General features: G+C 43.0%; 1 protein-coding gene across 15 annotated transcripts in view; it reads left to right on the forward strand.

Annotated features, from left to right (window-relative positions):
• Nucleotides 1–11,095: 11,095 nt before the first annotated feature.
• The window catches only part of WDR33 (WD repeat domain 33), a 103,276-nt gene continuing 99,799 nt past the window's right edge, over nt 11,096–14,572 (forward strand). For all 15 annotated transcript variants that reach the window (XM_027082510.1, XM_027082511.1, XM_027082512.1 and 12 more), the window contains exon 1: nt 11,096–11,258. The gene's annotated coding sequence lies outside the window, so the exon portion shown is untranslated. The remainder of the gene's footprint in view (nt 11,259–14,572) is intronic.

The following is a 14,572-nucleotide window of genomic DNA, read 5'->3' on the forward strand; positions in this document are numbered from 1 at the left end:
CTTCTCGTTGCGGTGGCCTCTCTTGTTGCGGAGCACGGGCTCTAGGCGTTCAGGCTTCAGTAGTTGGGACACATGGGCTCAGTAGTTGTGGCTCGTGGGCTCTAGAGCGCAGGCTCAGTAGTTGTGCATGGGCTTAGTTGCTCCGCAGCATGTGGGATCTTCCAGGACCAGGGCTCAAACCCATGTCCCTTGCATTGTTGGCAGGCGGATTCTTAACCCCTGCACTGCCAGGGAAGTCCCCCTCTGCTTGTTTCTTTATATCAACTCTGCTCTCTTGTTCCCACCTACCTTCTTCCGTATAGCAAAGAACAGGCTTCTAACTGCTCATGGGTTTCATTATCTTGACCTTCTGCCACCCGAGAGGGGCTGGGATCAGGCTCTGTTTGGACCCAGATTCAGAAATACCACGGAAGGGCTTTGAATAACCTGGTTTGTGTCTGGTGCCCACCCTGGAGATGCTCATGGAGACAGGAATCTATAAAAACACTGCAGGGACTTCCCTGGTGGCACAGTGGTTAAGAATCCACCTGCCAATGCAGGAGACATGGATTCGATCCCTGGTCCGGGAAGATCCCACATGCCGCGGAGCAACCAAGCCCCTGCGCCACAACTACTGACCCTGTGCTCTAGAGCCTGTGAGCCACAACTACTGAGGCCGCATCCCGCAACTACTGAAGCCTGCGCGCCTGGAGCCCGTGCTCTGCAACGGGAGAAGCCACCGCAGTGAGAGGCCCACGCACTGCAATGAAGAGTGGACCCTGCTCTCCACAACGAGAGAAAGCCCACATGCAGCAACAAAGACCCAATGCAGCCAAAAATAAAAATAAAATAAATAAATTTATATGGCATACATAAATATATATAAAGCTACAAAAAAGAATGAATATTACCATTTGCGGCAACATGGATGGACCTAGAGAATATTATGCTTAATGAAATAAGTCAGACAAAGACAGATTCTATATGATATCACTTATACATGGAATCTAAAAAAATAATACAAATGAATCTATATACAAAACAGAAACAGACTTACAGACATAGAAAACAAACTTATGGTTATGAAAGCCAGGGCGAAGAACTAATTAGGAGTAATGGGATTAACAGATACAAACTACTATATGTAAAATAGATGAACAAGGATTTACTGTATAGCACAGGGAATTAATACCCAATATCTTGTAATAACCTATAATTGAATATAATCTGCAAAAAAAAAAAACTAACCCAAACTTGAATCACTATGCTGTACACCTGAAACTGATGCAACACTATAAATCGACTCTAATTCATTTAGAAAATAAGTTATAATTTCCATTCCACTGGAGTTCCTGGAGGAAGGAAGTTAGTGCAGAAGAAAATATATGAGGGGAAAATGGCAAACAAAAACTTCACAATTATGTAAAACAGAGATCTAGGAAGCTCAGAAAACCTTCACTCAAACACATAGTCAATCTGCTAAAAACCAAAGGTGAAGAAAAAAATCTTGAAAGCAGTCAGAGAAAAATGACACATTATACATAAAAGAATATCAATTCAAAAGCCTGTAATTTCTTATCAGAAAACAGAGGCCAGGAAAGATTGGAATAATATCTTTAAAGTAGTGAAAGAAAAAACTACCAACCCAGGACATTATATGCGGCAAAGATATCCTTACCACTGAAGGCAAAACAAAGGCTGATGAACATGAAAGAAAACTAGAAGCGTTAATCATATCTGATGATTAACTAGATATAAAATGATGTGAAAGCAATTTCTTCAGGCTGAAGTGAAATGACAAGAGTTTGTGAAGTTGGAACTTCAGGGATAAAGGAAGAGCAACAGAAGCGGTAGTATCTGGATAAATGAGATAGTCTATTTTTTTTCTCTTCTTAAATTCTTTTAATATACATATGACTTCTGAATTAAAAAATTATACGAGAATCTCAGAGGGTGGGGTTCAATTCGTGTTGATGTAATACAACAACTATAACATAGAAAACAAAGAGTAAGAGCTTCCCTAGCGGCGCAGTGGTTGAGAGTCCGCCTGCCGATGCAGGGGACACGGGTTCGTGCCCCGGTCCGGGAAGATCCCACATGCCGCGGAGCGGCTGGGCCCGTGAGCCATGGCCGCTGCGCCTGCGCATCCGGAGTCAGTGCTCCGCGACGGGAGAGGCCACAACAGGGAGAGGCCCGCTTACCGCAAAAAAAAACCAAAGAATCTATATCGCTGTAAGGCTTACATTTTACTTCTGTCAAAACAAAAATTCACCCAAGAATGTTAAACAGGCAAGGAAGATGTTATTGAAGAATACTGCAATAAGAGAGACCAGAACTGTCTGAGCTCAGCTTCTCTGAACACAAAGGCAGGAGGTGGAGAGTTTTAAGTGTGAGGTGAGGTTGATCTATGGGGTGTGTCCAGCACATTGAGTTATTCCTGAGTTTGCAATGGTTTTTCTCTGTGATTAGGACATCTGTGTGTGCTATTTGGTAACCATCAAAATCAGGCTCCTACCCTCCCACAGACACTGGGAAATATATATGTTATATATGTCCCTCCCAAACTGCCCTGGATGCCACTTCAGCTGCCCCCGGGAACAGGATATGGGTGGTATGGGCACCGAGGGAAAGGGCAGGAGGACACACAGCTGCTGATCCCAAAGCCGCCACCTTGTGTAGGAGCTGCTGAACCAGGAACCCTGCTTTCCAGAGTTCCCCCTCTGCTGGGTGGGGACCGGGGACTATGTCCTGTACAGTTAGTTCCCCGACAGCTCTCCCAGCTAGGGGAGAAGGGGCCACTGCCCTGCCAATAACCTCATCACCCTCAAGGCAAAAACCTCCAACCCTCAGACCCCAGGACTGGGAAGCGCCAGAGGGTCCGAGGTGAATCTGCACCTGTGCGCGTCCTCTGCACACAAGCCATCCCTCCAGGACTTTTGCGCCGGCGGGTTCCGTGAACCCACGCCCATTCCTGACTCACACATTCCCAAGCTGTGTCCCAGAAGCAGGCCAGACAGTGTGAGCTTTGGAGGTTGACGGCGGAAGAAGAGTGCTTGAAGTCTAGCTCTCTATCCAAGGGCTGACTTCCCCAAGTGCTCTATGGGCAATTACCTGGGCAGACTCTGCCCCTCAGCCCCACCCAGGCACGGGGGGCCAGCACCTGCCGGGAGTTTGGCAGCACAAGCCCGGCTCCCTTCAGGTTGAGGGTTTCAGTAGCATCTATGGGCTTTACCCCAGATCTAAGCTGCCCCTTTGGAGCACTCAGCATTATAGCAGACACAAGGCGAGGGGTGGAGGGTTGCTGACTACAGCACACTGCTATGGGGGAAGTCTGGGACTGAACACCTGGGTCCCCCTGGTCAGAGCACCCCAAGGTGACCCCAGGACCCAGCACTAAGAATAGCCCTGTGCTTGGAGGCACTACTGCCCCTATCTTAAGTCACATTCCCAGGGGCATGCCCCAGTAGAGCCGCCATCCTTCCAGCCAAGGGCCCAGTACCACTGCCAGCAAAGCTGCCTTTAGGGGCACGTCCATCCCCGTCTCAACCCCTAGGAGCCCTGTCTCTGCAGTAGGCACAAGGATGAGCAACTTGCTGTTATGGCTCCCTTACCACCTGTCCAGGATGGGACACAAAACCACTGGGGCAACCAAGTCACTTTCCTCCACGTCAGGATCCAGTCACTCCCTTGGGGTCTAAGAGGCGAATGCTGGCCTGACTGAATAGCTTCCTGGAGAAGTAGTCAGTGTCTACCTTCCTCCCAGGCTGGACCTCGTATGGGCCCCATTTCAATGTGATACACACATGTAGGCCTGACCTCTGTGATCCTGGAACAAACTGGGCACCCAGAGAAACAGCATTCCCATCCCGTATTCTGCAGTTTTCCCCTAAGGTGTGTAGTTTGAGGCTGTTGTCTGTAAGAGGTCCTTGTCCTGTCCTGTCCCCTCCAGCCATGGAGCAGGCGGGATCCCTCCTACTGCCTACAGTAGATTCCTCCCCTCTCACCATTTTTTCTCCCAGAACCCTTGGGTCTTCTCTGTAACTTATAATTAAGCCTTAGTCTTGTTGCTTTGCATAATTCTCACATGTCTGTACTCTGTAGATCGTGTGGAAAGCACTGACTTGTATGAGTCGTGATCGGGAAGTCAGACCTGTTTAGTTTCCTGTGGCCCAGCTCAGCAGGCGTGGAGAGTAGCACAACTTGATGACTAGAAAGACTGGCCAACTTCTGAATATTAAAAGTACATTTTGGGAATTCCCTGGTGGTCCAGTGGTTAGGACTCTGGGCTTCCACTGCCGGGGAGCCGGGTTTGATCCCTGGTCGGGGAACTAAGGTCCCGCAAGTCGTGCGGTGCAGCCAAAAACGAAGAGAAAAAAAGTGTACTTTGAGTTTAAAGCTCAGTGCAAGTCCAGGATAAGACAGGCCGGGGGCAGGGGGTGGGGGGGGATAAAGACAGAGGCTCATTGTTGCCTGTTGGAATTGTCACCCCACTTTCTGACCTGGAGGGGCTGGATCACCCTGAGTGTACACCAGGAGTCCACACCCTACACGTTTAGTCTTTTCTAATGTAGAAATCTCTTTTCTTACTTTTTTGCTTTTAAAGGCCTAGGCAAATTACCTACACACAAATCTCACCTAAAGGGAATGGGCCTGGCATTAGAGCTTCTCAGCCAGCACAAGCAAGGAAAGCTTTAATTCTAGGATGTGACATATCCCTGAGCAGTTTGTGACATCCTGCTTTAAAAAAGTAAAACGACTCCCTGAATTACATTTCTTTGCTTTCCCAAAAATAGGGATGAAGGGGAAACAAGCTAAAATTAGTTCATTTTAATTATAAAAGGTTAAAAGACTTCCAGTTTGTGGTCCAATATGTATGGAGATTAGAGATCATTACGCCTGTCACCACAAGAAGAAGAGAAGCTGAACAAACTGAAAATCAACAATTCTTCCTAAATCCATCATAGAGATGAGGTCACGGGGCAAACTATCATCACAAAAAGAACAGGGAAGACAAAATAAACAACAACAACAACAACAACCTGCAAAAAACAAAGCACCCCAGAGAAAATGATTGCTTCTGACACCTATGACTAGCAGCAAAGAGTAAACATGGTTTAACTCCTAGAACATAAAAAACTTACATTAAAGCCCTATTTACCTCAGTTTGGTGTATTTTTTACCCAATACACTAATCATGTCCAGCTTTCAACCAAAAATTACAAGGCATACTAAAAGGCAACCACCCTCTCCCCCCACAATTTGAAGGGACAGAGCAAGCATCAGAACCAGACTGGAATATGATAGAGATTCTGGAATATTAGACTGGAAATTTAAAGTAAGTGTAATTTGGGCTTCCCTGGTGACGCAGTGGTTAAGAATCTGCCTGCCAATGCAGGGGACATGGGTTCCAGCCCTGGTCTGGGAAGATCCCACATGCCGCGGGGCAACTAAGCCCGGGCACCACAACTACTAAGCCTGTGCTCTAGAGCCCGTGAGGCACAACTACTGAAGCCTGCGTGCCTAGAGCCTGTGCTCCGCAACAAGAGAAGCCACCGCAATGAGAAGCCTGTGCACCACAACGAAGAGTAGCCCTCGCTCGCTGCAACTAGAGAAAGCCCATGCACAGCAACAAAGACCCAACACAGCCAAAAATGAGTAAATAAATTAAAAATAAATAATAAAATGAGTGTAATTCATATGCTAAGAGCTCCAACGGAAAATTGAACAACATGCAAGAACATGATGGGCAGTGTAAACAAGGAGATGGAAATTCTAAGACGAAACGGTAGAAATAAAAAACACTAACAGAAATGGAGAATGTTTTGATGAACTCATGAATAGGCTAGATATGACTGAGGAAAGAATCAGTGAGCTTGAAGATATATCAATAGAAACTTTTCAAACTAAAAAAAAAGAGAGCGAGAGAGAAAAGACTGAATAAAGTAGAAAAGAATATCCAGGAACTGTGGGACAATTATAAAAGGGATAACATCTGTGTAAAGGGGATACAAGAAGAAAGAAATAAAACAATAAAGAAGGAAAGAAAGAAAGAAAAGAAATACTTGATAATGGCTGGAAACTTTTATTTAACATACATCAAACCACAGGAATCACAGAGAACACCAAGCAGCATAAACACCAAGTGATCAATACCTTTGTATATCGTATTCAAACTTAAGAAAATCAAAGACAAAAAGAAAACCCTGAAAGAAGGCAGAAGGAAAAAATCTTACGAGTAGAGAAACTAGTATAAGAAATATATTGATTTTCTCTTCAGAAACCATGCAAGCAAGCAGAGAGTGGAGCGAAATATTTAAAGTGTTGAAAGAAAAAAAAACACCCCACCAACCTAGAATTCTTTTTTTAATAAATTTATTTATTTATTTATTTTTGACTGCGTTGGGTTTTCGTTGCTGCCCGTGGGCTTTCTCTAGCTGCGGCAAGCGGGAGCTACTTTTCAAGTGGTGCCCGGGCTTCTCACTGCAGTGGCTTGTCTTTGTTGCGGAGCATGGGCTCTAGGCGTGCAGGCTTCAGTAGTTGTGGCTTGCGGGCTCTAGAGCGCAGGCTCAGTAGTTGTGGCACATGGGCTTAGTTGCTCCGTGGCACGTGGGATCTTCCCAGACTAGGGCTTGAACCCATGTCCCCTGCATTGGCAGGTGGATTCTTAACCACTGCGCCACCAGGGAAGTCTCACCAACCTAGAATTCTGTATCTATCAAATTTCTCTTTCAAAAGTGATGATGAAATACAGACTCTAACATAAATAGAAACTGAATTTGTCTCCAGTAGACCTGCCTTGCAAGAAATGTTAAAGAAAGTTCTTCAGAGAAAGAAAATGATGTAGGTCAGGAACTTGGGGCTACATAAAGAAAGGAAGAGTGTTAGAGAAGGTATAAATTAAGGTAAAATAAAATTTTTTTTTTTTGGCAGCGCCTTGCGGCTATGTGGGATCTTAGCTCCCCAACCAGGGATTGAATCCGTGCCCCCTGCAGTGGAAGTGTGGAGTTCTAACCACTGGACTGCCAGGGAAGTCCCCAAATAAAATATTTTTTAGTTTTTACTTTTCTTATTCTTAATTTATCTAAAAGATTCACTGTCTTCAAATTAATAATTGCAAAAATACATTTGGTGATAATAGTTTACGGATAAGTGAAATGTATGAGAGAAATTTTATAAGGGATGGAAGGGAGGAACTGGGAAAACTCTGTTATAAGATACCTACATAACCATGAAGAAATACAGTGTTGGGACTTCCCTGGTGGTCCACTGGCTAAGGCTCCATGCTCCCAATGCAGGGGGCCTGGGTTCGATCCCTGGTCAGGGAACTGGATCCTGTATGACACAACTGGGGTTCCTGCATGCTGAAACTAAAGATCCAAAGATCCCGCACATGGCAACGAAGACCCCGCCTGCCGCAGCTAAGACCCAGCACAGCCAAATAAGTAAATAAATATTAAAAAAGAAAGAAAGAAAGAAATACAGTGTTATTTGAAAGTGAATTTAGGTTAGTTGTAAATTCAGATTGTTAATTGTAGGGAAACCGTTTAAAAAATTTTAAAAGAAGTACTACTGATATGTTAAGAGAAAAAATGGAATCACATTTTGCTTAAAATCAGAGGCAAAAAATAGTTTAAAAGAGTGGAAGACAAAAAAGAGAGAACAGGGGCAAAGGATAGAAAATAGTTACAAATATGGTATATATTAATCCAACTATCTCAATAATCACTTTAAATATGGATGGCCTTAAAACATTAATTACAGGGGCTTCCCTGGTGGCGCTAGTGGTTGGGAGTCCACCTGCCGATGCAGGGGACTCGGGTTCGTGCCCTGGTCCAGGAGGATCCCACATGCCGCGGAGCGGCTGGGCCCGTGGACCATGGCCGCTGGGCCTGCATGTCCGGAGCCTGTGCTCCACAGCGGGAGAGGCCACAACAGTGAGAGGCCCGCGTACTGCAAAAAAAAAAAAAAGGAAAAAAACATTAATTACAAGACAGAGATCATCAGAATGGATTAAGAGAACTGCCTGTGTAGTTCACAGACCCTTAAATTTTACTGAGCTCCATGGCTATCACCTTTTCAGTCCTGAGCCACAGACCCAAATGGGAATTACCAGAAGGCATTTATAATTCAAAATTCACTTCCTTTGGCAGGTCGCCACTTCCTTGGTTAGGAGTAAGCGCAAATGAGGCTGTGATCAGGAAACTCTCCTTAACTCTTGTACTGTAGAATCTGCTGCTAAAGCAATAGCTGCCCAATGAACATCCCTAGAATCTCTGGCTGACGTTGTTTTTGATAATAGGATAACCCTTGGTTGCCTTTTAACTGAGCAAGGAGGCGTTTGTGCTACGGCTAACACCACTTGTTGCACTTGGATTGACACTTCTGAAGAAGTTGAGACTCAGCTACATAAGATCAGTGAACAAGCCAGTTGTCTTAAGAGAGTGACTCCTTCAATGGGGTCTTTCTCTGACTTATTTGATTCTGATTGATTTGGGTCTTGGGGATCATGGCTCCAAAGTACATGCCAGATATTGGGAGTTATCCTGCTTTTGATAATCATAGTAGTCTTCCTGAGGCTTGGTATTCTCTCAAAACCTTCAAATGCATGTTTGCAGTCACTAACCAGAGAGCAAAAGATCTCCCTAAAACTAGAACATCAGAAAAGGAACGAAGAGAATGACTGACTTAAAGAACGTGAACCCAATGTAGCGACCTGTAAACACCACAGAGAGGTCCAGGAGGTCCAGGCGTTAAGACTCTGTGCTCCCAATGCAGGGGGCATGGGTTTGATCTCTGGTCAGGGAATTAAGAGGTTATTTCTCATTACATACATATATTTATAAGCCACATGACATGGCCAAAAAAAAGAAAAAAAGAAAGTGTTTGGGGGGAATTGATAAAAACAAGACAACAGGCCCAAAATGGAGTCACTTATGCTAAGCCCCACCTCATCAAACTGAGACTTAATTACAGTTTCAGCTCTCCCAGAAATGCAATCTTAAACCAGTCAATCAGGAATCGCATAATCAGCTCTAGTTAAGTAACCTGACTGATAACCCCAGCCCTTAAAGCAAAGTGACCAATCTACTTTTTGCTAGTAGAACTTCCTTGTTCCTGGACCCTTCTGCCTATACTCTCCTTGGAGCTCCTTTCCATCTGTTAGATTGGATGCTGCCTGATTCATGAATCATTGAATAAAACCAATAAGATCTTTAAAATTTACTCAGTCGAATTTTGTTTTTTAACACTACCCTGGAGTAAAATCCTTCTTTCCTAAATCTTTGCTTGTTGCTTCCAAGTTTCTGATAATCCCTGCCTTCCTGGAATTGAAGGAATGAAGATTAAACTTTTGGCACCTGGGGAGGTGTGGGGTTCTGATATTTGTTAATAATGCCCAGTGAACTTCCAAGTCTAGTCCAAAAAAATGGAAAGAGAAAGAATTCCTAAATGACGTATGATGTTAATCAATCAACAGGAATTTGTAAACTGTAATTGTTAATAAATAGAGATTCATTTAATAATTTAATATACCATGTCAGTAACCTGTTACTGCTTTAAAAAAACACACCCTTTCCCCCTCAGTGATTACAAAAACAGAACACAATAGTCATCCTTAATCCCACCATATTATTTCCTTAGGTTATTTCTCATTACATACACATATTTATAGTTCTTCATATTCATGTTCCACTAAAATCAGATAATAAGCATTTCTGATATCATCATAAAAACGTTGTATAGATACTCTGTAATGTACAGATACTCTACCATTATTTAGCCATTCCCTGCTATTGGACATTTAAGTTGCTCCCTTTTTTTTTCCTATCATCAATAATACTTAAATGAAGTTTTGTATATATATATTTTTCACACTTCTGTGACCATCCTTAGAATAGATTCTTAGAAGAGGAATTAGAGGCAAAAGTAATAAATATTTTTAAGATTCTTGATTCATACTGCCAAATTACTTTCCTAAAGTTAGAAGACAACTTTTTTGTTTTGAAGTTGTATTCTGAACTTCATATAAGTGGAATCATCCGTGTCCTCTTTTGTGCCTGATTTAACAGTATCTGTGATATTCATCCAGTTTGTTGCATTTATCAGTAATTACAGGCATACCTTGTTTTATTGCGCTTCACAGATATTGCATTTTTTTCCCTACAAATTTAAGGTTCGTGGCAAGCCTGCATTGTCAGATGATGGTTAGCATATTTTAGCAATAAAGCATTTTGAAATTAAGGTATGTATTTCTTTTAGACTTAGTGCTATTTCACACTTAATAGACTAAGTACAGTGCAAACATAAACTTATATGCACTGAGAAATGAAAAAAAAAATCGTGTGACTCACTTTACTGCAATATTGGCTTTATTACGGTGGTATGGAACTGAACACGCAGTACCTCCGAGGTATGCCTGAATTTCCTGTCGCTACATAGCAGCCCACTGCATGACCACACCACAATTTATTTACCAGTACAACTGCTGATGGACATTGGGGTTACCAGTGTTTGGTTATCACAAAAAAAGCTGCTATGAACATTCCCGTGCAAGCCTCTGGTGGACGCATGCACTCAGTCCTCTTGGAGGGGAACTGCTGAGTCTCAAGGGAGGGCTTAGTTTTAGTACTGGAAACAGTTTACCAAAGTGGTCGTACCCTAGGGCTCAGTTTTTATAACTTGGTCTCCACTCAGTGAGGAAAGGCGATAACTCAGAGGCACCAGGAACGCGCAAACTCTGTGTGCTTGACTCAGCTCGGCGCTTTCCTTCAAATTCTTAAGATATACCCCCAATTCCACGGATGAATAAACAGACTTAGCAACTGCAGCACCGCCCTCGAACAAATTTCTCATTCAATTTTCGAAAACAGGGTACTTCTGAGAGCATCAAGGTTAGCTCACAATGTGAAAAAAGTACGGCATCACCACCCTCTCCCGGTCCCTCCTCTGGCTGCGGCTCCGTCCTCGTCTCAGCTGGAACAAAGGAGTCGCTCAGCTAAGCCGCGTGGGGTTCCGGTCAGGCCCCGCCTCTCACCTATGCGCAGGCGCAGATTGAGCCCTAGGGAGCCCGGCGGCCCCGGCGCGCGTGACGTAGTAGCGTACGCCGGTGCGTGATGACGCAGGGGCGTGCGCTCGGTGGCTCATAGGGGAAGATGGCGGCTGCTCTTTTGGAGGAGTGGGATTGAGAGGGGAGGGAGGAGGCCAGACAGGAGAGATACTCCTGACTGTGAAGACGAACATTTCGCTCGCTAGTCATTAGGAGCTCTGCTCAGCGCCACAGGGTGAGTGCGGCGGCGGCACGGGACCGCTCGCCTGCAGCAGGCGGCGGCACTCTCCGCCATTTTCATGCTCGGCCGTTGCGTGCTTTGGGGGCCTGGGGGGTGCCTGGGGATGGGTTGGAAGAGCTGGGAGGATCGAACTCCCGAGGGCTCTTTGAGGCGGGTTCGGGCCTTAGGGGACGGGGCTGGAGGCTTGAGGCAGACCGGGAAAGGCAGGCATGGTAGGACCAAGGCCCTGACTGGGGACCGGTGGCGACGAGAAGACGTAGGTAGGGTAGGCCACGGAGAAAACTGGGAAGTTTGGAGGAGGGAAGCGCGTTAAAACTGGAATTTGGGGCGGGAGTGGAAGGGGTTGGGCCGAGAGTGGAATGGAGTGTGGTTTTGAGTGGTTGGGTGAAGGGGTCACGGGAAGTTAGTTAATGGGAAACCTGTAAAACGGCGGAAGGTTTAACCTCGTTATTATCGTGGCTGGAAGTCGGTATTTTAACAGGGTTAAGTCCACAGCTTGACAGGCAGAAATCCCCTGCTCCTTTGGAATAGCTACATTAGTATTTTGTTTGGTTTAGATCATGGTCCCTGCAAGTGTCCCTTATAAGAACTCCCTGCACGTTTCCGATTTTAAGACTTCTGGCAACTAGATATTTAGGTTCTTAGAAGGCATTCTCTTTTTTTTACGGAAAGGAAAAAACTGGTTACTTGGTTGTAAACCCTAGTGGTTGGTGGTCCTTCCGGAGAAAGAAGAAGGAGGCGGGTCGATAGGGAATTCCATAATTGGACCTGTTTAAATCAAGTCAGAAAAGCACGGATTATTTGTAGAAAGCCTGTCAAGAATGTTTTGAAGTAATTTCCACACAGATGACATGCAGTTGACTGTTCGGGAAATTTCGAAGACGAGTATGAACAAAAAGCTTATGTTAAAAGGAATACCTCTTGGGAGCACTGAGTTGACTTTCAAGTACACTCTGGAGATTCAGTGCACGCAACATTTTTTGCCTGTGAACGTGATGCAGTGGTAGATCTGTTTAATTTAAACAAAACTTTTAGAGACTGTTAGTTAGAAGGAAACATGTTCATTCTTCCCTGATGGCATTTTTCTGTTCCTAATCTTAATTGCTTTTGACACCTATCTTTTTTTTTTTTTTTACGCCTGTCTTTTATAACCATGAGATACCTTTGCACTTTTTAATTGGTCTCCTTGCCTAGAAGGCGGCAAAATACTGTATCGGTTTCAGTTTGTTGAGGCGTCTAGTTTCGTATTTGGCCTTTTTTCTTGAAGTTCAGGGAAAATTTTTATCTTTGTGTATATGGGGGAAGAATTTTCATAGAAAGTTGGCCTTACATCACAGTGCTTTAGGAAAAAATAAATCCTTATCCCTGAAGTTGATGGCTTAACCTGCATTCTTAGGTTGGTGAAAAATACTAAGACGACAGATTTTGCCATCACAGTTTTACCCCGACCTAAGGCTTTAATTATACTTTTAGTAACCACTTAAGGAGCTTATTCAAAGCTCTCTTTGCTAAGTAATAAGTCCGTATATTTTTCACACTACTTTGGGAAAAACGTGCTATTTGATTATTGCTGAAGTTCGAACTGTTTCATATTTCAGAATAAGAAAGAAGAAGGTAAGGTAAAATAAAGCTTTGTAACTGTAACAAATATATTGACAAAGATATCAGTGAAAGCTTTTCACTTAAGACTCTATTTATGTAATCCTTTTGAGGTTGCTCAGCCAAAAAAAAAAGAAAAAAGGACTTTTAGATAAAGTAGTATTCATTAGCTAGAGCCTGCAGATTAGAAATCTTCATTATCAAAGTATGTTTAATTAAATGTCATAAACTTACCAGTTGTTTAAGCATTCCAGATTTGTTGTTTAAGACTCCAGATTGTCGTAGTTTTCTGCCAAACATTATTCCAGGATTTTGTGTTGAAACTGTTGCTTGTAATTCCAGGATTTTATTTGTGTTGACACTTCTGCTTGTGCTGAAACTTTTTCTTTTGGAATAGTGGAAGTATTTCTGAGACTCTTAAGTATGTATAGTATTGGAAAATCCTTACATTACTCTCATCCTTTCTGGCCCTAGAACATTTTAGTATTTTCTGGTAGTGACTGACTTTATAACGTTTGTATTGTACCTTATGTTCATAACTTGAGTGCTTGTAAATTCCCAGAGCTGGGTAGTATTGTAAAGGCCATGGGTTTTAGCAGTAGACAGACCTAGGTTTGAATGCCAGGCTCACCGCTAACTAGCTTTTCTACATTTGGTCATTTACACTCTCTGAACTTGAGTTTTCTTATATATAAAAATGTTAATTATAGTACTTATTTCAAAGGTAAAAGAAAGTGTCTAGTACATAGTAAGCATTCAATAATTTTTGGCATTTTTCTTTCTGTGACTTTAATTGATGAGGTCACTTTTTTTTTAATTGAGGTATTTCAGGTGTACAACATAATGATTCGCTATTAGTGTATATTGCAAAATGATCATCGCAATAAGTCCATCACCATACATAGTTACAATTTTGTTTTCTTGCCATGAGAACTTTTAAGATCTATTCAGAAACTTTTAAATATGAAGTATAGTGTTATTAACTGTAGTCACGATGTCATATGTTACATCCTTATAAGTTATTTATTTTAGAATTGGAAGTTTGCACCTTTTGGCCCCCCTTCATCCATCTTGCCCATTCCTACCTTCCCCATTCTCACTGTTTAAAAACTAACTCAAATATCTTTGTTGAAAACTTACTGATAATCTCATTCCTCTGGTAAACTGATTACTCCTTTCCCTGTGTTATTAAAGAATTTTGTGTATATCTCTCTTTAATGTATTTTGATTGAAGCAGTATCTTTTCCATTACTTTGTCAGCTCTTTGAAGGCAGATGTTTCAGAGCCTTATATTTTTTTATATTCATAAAGCCTAAGCTTTAAAAAATGGATGAATGATTGATTTTTCTACAAAAATTCTCTTCATGACTCTGTTGGGATCCATATTTCACACAGACCTGGTTTATTATTCTGCTCCTTGGCCTTTACTGGTGACCTCTTTCAGACTATGCATATCTTGTCCATTCCTCAACATCCAACTAAATTTCTTCCCGTTAATGAGGTCTTCAGTGAGTATTTATTTATTTACAGCTGTCTCTCCGGTTAATCTAAGGTCTGTGTGACTGCCTTCATACTACCGGGCACTATGCCTTAACGGTTTTGAACAGATTGTTGGGTGGGTTGACAAATGCCCAACTGTGCTTGAAGGCTGACTTTGTTATAGGCACTTGCTCTATTTACTGTCCCACTTAGTAAGATACTTCTAAGGA

The sequence above is a fragment of the Aethalodelphis obliquidens genome, unplaced genomic scaffold (assembly GCF_003676395.1).
Source record: "Aethalodelphis obliquidens isolate GAN/ISIS:26980383/991018 unplaced genomic scaffold, ASM367639v1 scaffold47, whole genome shotgun sequence".
Classification (NCBI taxonomy): Eukaryota; Metazoa; Chordata; class Mammalia; order Artiodactyla; family Delphinidae; genus Aethalodelphis; species Aethalodelphis obliquidens.